The sequence below is a fragment of the Andrena cerasifolii genome, chromosome 3, assembly GCF_050908995.1.
Source record: "Andrena cerasifolii isolate SP2316 chromosome 3, iyAndCera1_principal, whole genome shotgun sequence".
NCBI classification, from domain to species: Eukaryota; Metazoa; Arthropoda; class Insecta; order Hymenoptera; family Andrenidae; genus Andrena; species Andrena cerasifolii.
In genome coordinates, this window is record NC_135120.1 from 13086763 (window position 1) to 13094817 (window position 8055).

General features: G+C 48.2%; 1 long non-coding RNA gene across 1 annotated transcript; it reads left to right on the forward strand.

The window, feature by feature from the left end:
* The first annotated feature begins 3256 nt into the window (after positions 1-3256).
* Positions 3257-7054, forward strand: LOC143366801 (uncharacterized). Its single transcript, XR_013084821.1, has 4 exons — positions 3257-3846; positions 3939-4109; positions 5808-6566; positions 6641-7054. It is a non-coding gene; the product is annotated as an uncharacterized LOC143366801 (long non-coding RNA).
* The last annotated feature ends 1001 nt before the right edge of the window (positions 7055-8055 follow it).

Sequence of the window (8055 nt, forward strand, 5' to 3'; positions counted from 1 at the left end):
ATACCTACATGCATATACGTATCTAATATAAACGCGTGGACCAAAAGAGGTCCGTATGGGGGAGAGATTGAAAATTCAAGTACCTGCAAGAAGTTGCTTCCGAGCAGTGTCTCCTCGATGCTAGGTATCCTGGGACGGGCGATTTCTCTATTCTCAATTCCTCTTTCCTTCGCCGAAACTCGAAACAAGCGTCTTTTACTCCGTCCGCCCGGGAATTAGGTTCGGAAGGTTTTTCCTTGACCCCTGCTCTAATTTCTCTCGGTCCATCGAGTGTGTATTCCGCCCAGTGAACACTTTGTATCCACGAGTCCTCTGCACCGGTCAACCGACCCAAACCGACCCGATCGACCCGACCTCCACACCGTGTCCCAAACCGACCCAACTTGTCGCTTTATTTTGGGCGTGACAGCAGAGGTCTCGTTTGCCTGTTTGCCCGTTTGCTCGTTCGCAAGCACGCGCGTTCGTTTCGAAAACTCGTCCGCGCCGATGTAACTCGCCCTACCTTGCCCTGTAATCTGGGTTATTTCATTTAGGCTGTGGAGAACACATTGAAGCTCCGTAACGAACGGAGTTCACCGTGCCAGGATGCCTGCGCGAAATTCGTAGGTACGGTGCCGAGTTTCGGCAACAGAATAGAAGGATGGAATTGATGATTCCCCGGGTAACCGTAGCTAGAAATGCCCGTTACGTACGGTAAAGGAGCAGCGTGGAAAAAGCAGTGGGTCGGATGAATATTATATCGTCGCTGTGGGGTCCAAATCCGGCCACACTTGCATACGTAGTAATGGCATAAAGCTGAGGGGTGTCCTCCAGGCAGCCTGGCCCTTTATGCAGGACATTTAGTATAAAGCTGACAAAATCACAGGCACCGAGTCTCCCTTCTGGTACGGAACCCTCCCCCTGACCGAGAGAAAATCCAAATGGTCATCGTAAATAGAAAATCCGTTTTTTCCTCCTATACGCGTGCGAAATGCGGCCGGGTTTATTCGTGCATATATGTAGAGTCGACGCGTTTTTCCCGGGCCGTGCAAAGCTATGCGACGCGGCCCATCGTTAGGGCTAGACGACCGAGGGTGAGGCGAATCGCCACGATCCACTCCGACCGGCGACCCCTGAAAATCCTGCCGACTACGTTCACGCTGAAAAGTCGAGCTGGCTTTTCTGTCTGTATTGCCTACAGGTACCTACCTTAAAATTCAACGTTTCGATGAATTTTAATCCCTTCATCGTCGCGTGAACAACTTTTCTCAACTACCTATGAAAAATTCGATTTTCACACTCGTACGAAGTAAAACAAGTCGGAAGAAAGAAGACGAGGAATGCAGAGGCATGCAAAGTCGCCGCCAGATCCGATCGTTACCCCCCGAACTTAGCTTTCGGCTTACAATTAACCCTTCGTTGACACTCTCTTGTGTAAGCCACCCATAAGCTGATTTTCACGCTCTGTATCTTCTAAATGCAAAATTAATACCTTTTCCCCAAAGCCAACGTACAAACTATTTTTTCTCTGAAAATATTATATCTGAACTATAACTCTGTAGATTTTTAGCTTCTAATATTGAAATTTGTAAAAGTTACAATTCTTTGAAGATTTTCTTCGCGTTTTCTCGACATATGGTAATCTAGATTTTTTTACAAAAACTGTGATGAAATTTCAGTAAAAAAACTATTAGAATAATACATTCTACAGACCTTGAAATTGACCCATGATTTTCTTCATAACGATTAGATTCTTCAGATGAGAATGGCAGTCGTTCGAAAATTGTTCTGGGTGTGAACCACCCAGGTGTGTCAAAGTTGATCGAAATAAGAGGTGTGTGAACGAAGGGTTAAGCAGTATTGTTTATTCAAATTAGAGTTTGCGCGACTGGCATCTGTTTTCGCGTATATGCCGCAAAAGCCCACACACCCTGGCTAAAAATTTGCTGCCTTGAGAGTGCAGTTGCTCGATTGGCCGAAGAAAAGGAATGGACGTTCGAAGAAGGTCCATGTTCGTTGCGAGACGGAGCATTGGATCGGGAAGACAACGATCCAGCAACATCTGCTGCCCGGCAGATTTGCCGCGGTGTGCTCACTGCTTCTTATTCGCGATCGAGTTGGTAATCAGCTGCCTGCGACGCGGACGTCGCCGTCGCGTCGTTACTCGCTGCGATTCGAGGCTGTTTGCTCCACGTCTTAAGTTCACGGGTTCAGACAGATGCGAGTGGAGCGTTAACGAGAACAATTAGGAGTTCCACTTTGCGCTAGCTCGGCTCCCTCTAAAAATAAACACGACCACTTAATGGCTCGGTCTGTCATAACTCGCGCAGATGCGAGCCCTTTTTAAATTATTCCCACGAACCACATTTCGTTTCTCGGAATGCCGCGAACGCTCCGAAACTGGCTTTCAACCGCCGCGCCACGACGCGCCGCGCGGCGTGTCCACCTTAACTGACAAATATGTAGTAGTCCAGTGAAATTAGACGGAAATATGCCCAGTCTACGGAATAAATCCCGGGAAGCTGGATTTTGGTATGGGCCTTTTTTTGGTTGCTGTAAACAATATGTCAAAAGTCCCCATCGATCCAACCTCCGCTAAAAAGGTGTCAATTTCACCCTCTTGGAATGAATTTGGGCAGCAACCAAAATTGCGTTGTACTCAGGAGGACATCCCCTACATATTTACAAAGTTTCATATTTTTTTTTGAATTTCCAGGTTCGGGATTTTTCCTTGTCAAGAGTACGGGGGTTGAAACTTGGTAACCCGCCATACACGAAAACGACGACGCCTACGGAAAAAACTTATACAACCTTTTTTGTAGAGAATTTCCTAAGGTATAAATTTCATAATAACTATTTTTGTCGTAAAACTGCTAGATAACGAGATATTCGCGAAAAATCGTTCTTTTTTTAACTCTCTGTAAAATTTTTAGCGGCGGTCGAATCGATGGGTACTTTTGACATATTGTTTAAAACGACCAAGAAAAGGACCATACGAAAATTTAGCTTGCTGGGATTTAATCCGAAGACAGATACTAATTTCACTGGACTATAATTAATACGTATATGTAGGTAAGTACCTATCTGCTTCGCGAGTCCCACTGCTCTTTCACTTCACTAAACTGCCTCGCCTAATTATTGTCATTCCCTCAGCTGTTTACCTTTCCACGAGGAATCGTAGCAAACGAATAAGAGATAAAAGGAAGAAACGAGGAAAAAACGAGAGCGCGAGGATTGTAGGTAAGGAATATCGAGGCGGGTTACGAGGGGGGCCAGATTGGCTCTGTTGCTCGCGCTCGTGCCACCACGAGCCCCGAAGGCTCCGCGCTATGCGTGGAATGCGTACTTAACTGTCCGTTTAATTGAGGCTAATGGGGCGATATTAAGTGGACGCGTACGGGTGTTACGCGCATCCCAGAGTGTTGAGTGTCGAGTGTCGAGTGTCCGCGATGCGTTCCGAAGATCGCGCATCGGCACGAGCTCCGGTCCGCCCCCTCCCTCCATCGGCCTCCGCTTTCCTCTTCGTTCCGCGTTTGATCCAGCTCATGCGTGACCGATCGTGACTGATCGCCAGCGAATAATCGGTTCGCCAAGCATTCAGCCTCGTCGGCAAGTCAGCTGCATCTCCAAAAGGGACTCAGAATATGTAGTTGCAGTGCGGTGGCTTATTTTCGAACAACCACCAATGCCAACACTAAGACCGGTGTGAAAGACGAAGGGTTGTTTAGATACCTACCTACTTTAAACTAAACCACCGCGACTGCTTCAAGTTAATTCGAATGGTGGACGAAGAGAAAGGGTAGCGAGTAGAGGATTACGCGATGATCTCGAAGAGAAGAAGGACGAAGGAGGGGCAGAACGAAAGCCGTAAGTATAAGTATAAGAATGAAAGAGAAGAAAAAAATGGTGGGCCGCACGGGTGCGAAGAGAGTTATGGTTATCGCCGCGCCGGTTTCAAGGGTGCTTCGACGCGACTGCGGCACGAGAGAAGCCGAGAATGCGACCGGGACAAGATACGCGGGAGGCTAAAACGAAGAAAGATGGGCAAGACGCGAACGAGAGGACAGACACTTACTTGGAAACGAATGTAACTTTATTGTGAACTTATCGCTGTCAGAAAGCAAACAATGGTACGATCTTTACGCCATCTGCCCTTGCAATCTTTACCTCCTTCGTCCTTCGTCCTTCTCTCCGCCTGCTGCACCTTCACCTCCACCCCCCACCTACACCTCCGTTTCCTCTTTAATCTTTTTACTTGCCTACAGCTTCTGCGCGCTCCGTCCCCGTATGTACGTGGACTGTGTGGAGCGTAGAGGGTTTCGGGGAGAAGGATGCGGGTGCGATAGGTGGACAGGGTGGTTGGCGCCGCGGTATCGCGGTATCGCGGCATCGCATCTATCGCGAGCGTACAGCTCACCGATATGTAAAAGAGGGGCTGCCGCGAGAACCTCTCCACTCTCGACGCTCCATCGCCGACAGGTATCTGGCTATCTGGGCCGCTACGCGCATTCCTTTCATTCTTTCTTCCACGTTTCCATAAATTTCCGCCCTCTCTTCCATCCCGTCCGATTCGCCGCACTAACGATTCTCTCCGATCCCGTACGTATTACAATTGCGTCTCGCTAAGTCTAATATCACTGCTGGAGAGTCGCTGGCCCTGGAGCTGGCGACATCCTAACGCCGGTAACCAGCAAGCTTTTCGCAAGCATTAGATTAGACATTAGGCGAAGGTCGAGACAGAGAAAAGGCGCATTACCAACACTCGTTGCTGGGTCGTTTAATTAAGGCTCGGCGTTACGGAGGGGTCGCGTCGCGTCGCGTTACGATCCCTGTTCGGTGTCTCGTTGTCTCCTCGAGCCTTCGGTTGATTTACGCGACGCGACGTTCGCCACGGACAAAGACTTTCCCGGCCGATGAGCCGCCCGAGATACGCAACGTTCTTCGAGTACGGCTTTCTTCTTTTGGAGGCCGCGAGGCCGCGAGGATCGTGAGAGAATGCGTATGTAGATACTCGCCTATTTCGGACTTAAACTCCCTGATCCTACGTCAGCTATAGATACATATTCTTGACGGATGGACTATGGGTACGCGTTTCGTTACGAGTGTATTGACGCGTTTCCGCACGGCGTTGTAAAATGTAAAAGGAACGAAATGAAACGACGAAGACGAAGGTGAAGAAGAGAGAGAAAGTAAGGGAAGAGATACAGCATATGCTCTCCCGTTCAGCCCGGTCGTTCGTTCCTTCATTACGTATGCGAGTTACGTAGAGAGTCGGACCGAGAGATGCAGCCTGATAGAGTTTTCTAGCGGCTGCCTTTTCTTCCGTACATCCGAGGACCGGCGCTGCGCAATCGCGAGCACGTGTTTACTCTCGACGAACGATCACTGGCGCGATAGATTCTGGATCGAAGCCTCGAAGGTAGGTAGGCACGCGTATGCACGCCACCAAAGGTCCGGTTGACGTTCACTAACCGACGTTCGCGTCACTCGAAAGAGTAAAGTTCGTGGCGTACCTATATCAGAATTGGGGGTGCTTTCAGAGAATCAAGTGGCACGTAATGGCATGTAATGGCGCGACCGCAAAGTAGCCAGCATGTGCGGTGGCTGTGGCTGTAGCCATTTGGTTTCGAAGCGTCACGGTAATGGGACCGGGATCGTCTCTCCCGACCAGTTACAACCGAGGTTAACCGACCTTCCGTCGGCTCTGCAATCGCCACTTATTCAAGCATCGTGCTACACATTCACAAGCTTCACAATCCTCGAAACATCACTTCGGTCCAACTAATCCAACTTGGCGTGTCTCAAATCACCTTCTTATTCGTTCACAGTCGACTTGGCAACTACCAAATTCTTCGTACACCATTTCCAGGTCCATCTGCGGCAAAGAGAAAGGAGTTGCTACCTATAAATCCGTCAGCGAGACGACTCGGCAATCGACAAAGGAGTCGACACTCTCTCGGTAACTAAGGATTCGCAGTGCAGGATTTCTATAGATACTTACTCCTTTAGAAGATGGTCCGCGTTAATAGTCGTGCGCAACTCGAACGACGTCAAAGGTAATCGCTTCGCGCGTTCGAAACAACGACTGTTGGGAGAAAAATGGAAATACGCGTAGGTACATTGGCAGGCAAACGGCCAAAGCAGAAAGCGCCGTCATAAAGACTCAGCGCTGGGGGAAAAAACGAGCGAACGTTAATATCTACTCGGTTGCCACCTATTTCTTGCAGGCCGCGCTAATGTCTCCTGACCTCGACTACTGATCGGTCGGCCGATCGTACCTGTGCAACATTTTTCCAGCACCTTCGTTGATGAAGCATCAATGGAGGGCGGTGTTGATTTCTCAGGCGGAACGCAACCGTAAAACCAAGCGCAGGATTAACTACGGTACGCAACGCAACTCGCCTTCTCCAAGTCGATCTTTGGATGCTGGAATCATTCGCTTTGAATCGCAAAATCAAGGCCATTAATCCTTGGTAAATTCAACAAATGCTTCCCCGGCAACTAGCGTTGCTGCAATTATAAGAATTACGTCGGTTTCTTGGCTTTGTATTGGGACTACTTATTATCCAATTACTGTACAACTTTAGGTATGTATAAGTACATATGTTGGCAATATATTTCCAGAAAATTTATGATTTTGTAAAGTGCAAGCTTGACGTAGGTATAACCTCGGCAATGAGGAAGTGACAAAACAGATAATAAGGCCCACCAAAATATTATGTGGGCTTTAAGGCTCAGCAAGTAACCAGAGACCTCTTCGAAAGCAGGAACGATCTTGAGAAGAGCTCCAAAGCTCGTGTCACTTCAACCGGAAGAAAAAAGACAAGAGTGTGGGAACAAGAGCCCATGCCATCCACCTCCAGAGGAAACGCGGACGGCAACTCTGTAGACAATTGGTTTTGCGAATTATGCAGAACTGCATTCAAGAGTGATATGCGACAGTGTGTCACGTGTCTCACCTGGATACACGAGGATTGCGCTGGGCTCGCACCTGAGGACGACGATGCCTTTGTTTACCCGAATTGTACATACTAAATAAATAGGTGGGTGTTATTACCTGCTCTGCACGAAACAAAGCCCGTTTACAAGGTATTTAAAAACCTATTAATTTTCGTATATTTATTGTGTTCATATATTGTTATAAATATTATAGTTTATAGTTTAATGTCCATAGATTTCTAAAAAAAAATTTTCAAAAATATGTACAAGTAGGTATCTTTTGAAAAAATTATAGATCCAGGTGGGCCTTACTACCCGCGCTTACCTTACGTGTCGTAACATACCTACGCTTAGTTGAAAAGATCTATGCCGCATTACTGGAGAAAAGTTGACGCCAGTGTCACCAGCAAGATCGTCGCGTCGCGTCACGTCGGTTTTCCAAGGAAACGACCCGCGGTCACGACACGATCGCGAGTAAAACGGTCATTGTACTCGAAAAAATGTGAACCACGCTCGCCGGCTTGCTCGTTTTCGTCCACCTAACCATCTCCAGATCTTTATAGCGTCATTAAACCTCGCCTCGAAAGATGACCCGTCCTCCTTCTGGATGCTGTTCACCGGACTACCCGCGTCCTTCCACCTATTCCTCACGCGCTAGGACCCGCGTGAGAACTAGACCATCCTTTCATCGTCGCGTTGTTCCGTCTTTCTGTTACCACGAAACTGCCTAAACTAACAGCCCCGACCCGATTTCAAGCTCGCTGTACCGGTACCTACTTTCCCTCGTACCAGAACGGCACGATAAAGGAATAGTTGCTACCAGGAGGTCCTAATAGGCCTCATCGCTGGAAGAATCGAGAAACCGGCTGACTTGCTGTTCAGCGTACTTTTTGATCCAAGGTGTTAAAACTTTTACGGGATCTCTGGAATTAAACGAGAACGATGAATTTGGGCATTTTGCTTGGGTGACTGTTGGTAGAATCGATCGAAATGAGGAAAGTTATCCTAATGTATGGCCGCTCGTGGGCAAATACAGGTAGAAAGGATCGAGATTCGCTATTCGGTGGTTCGCTTGCCGCGGTGCATCGTGTACGTCGTCCCTTGGAGTCCGAGTTCGGTGGTAGGAGACGGTGGATC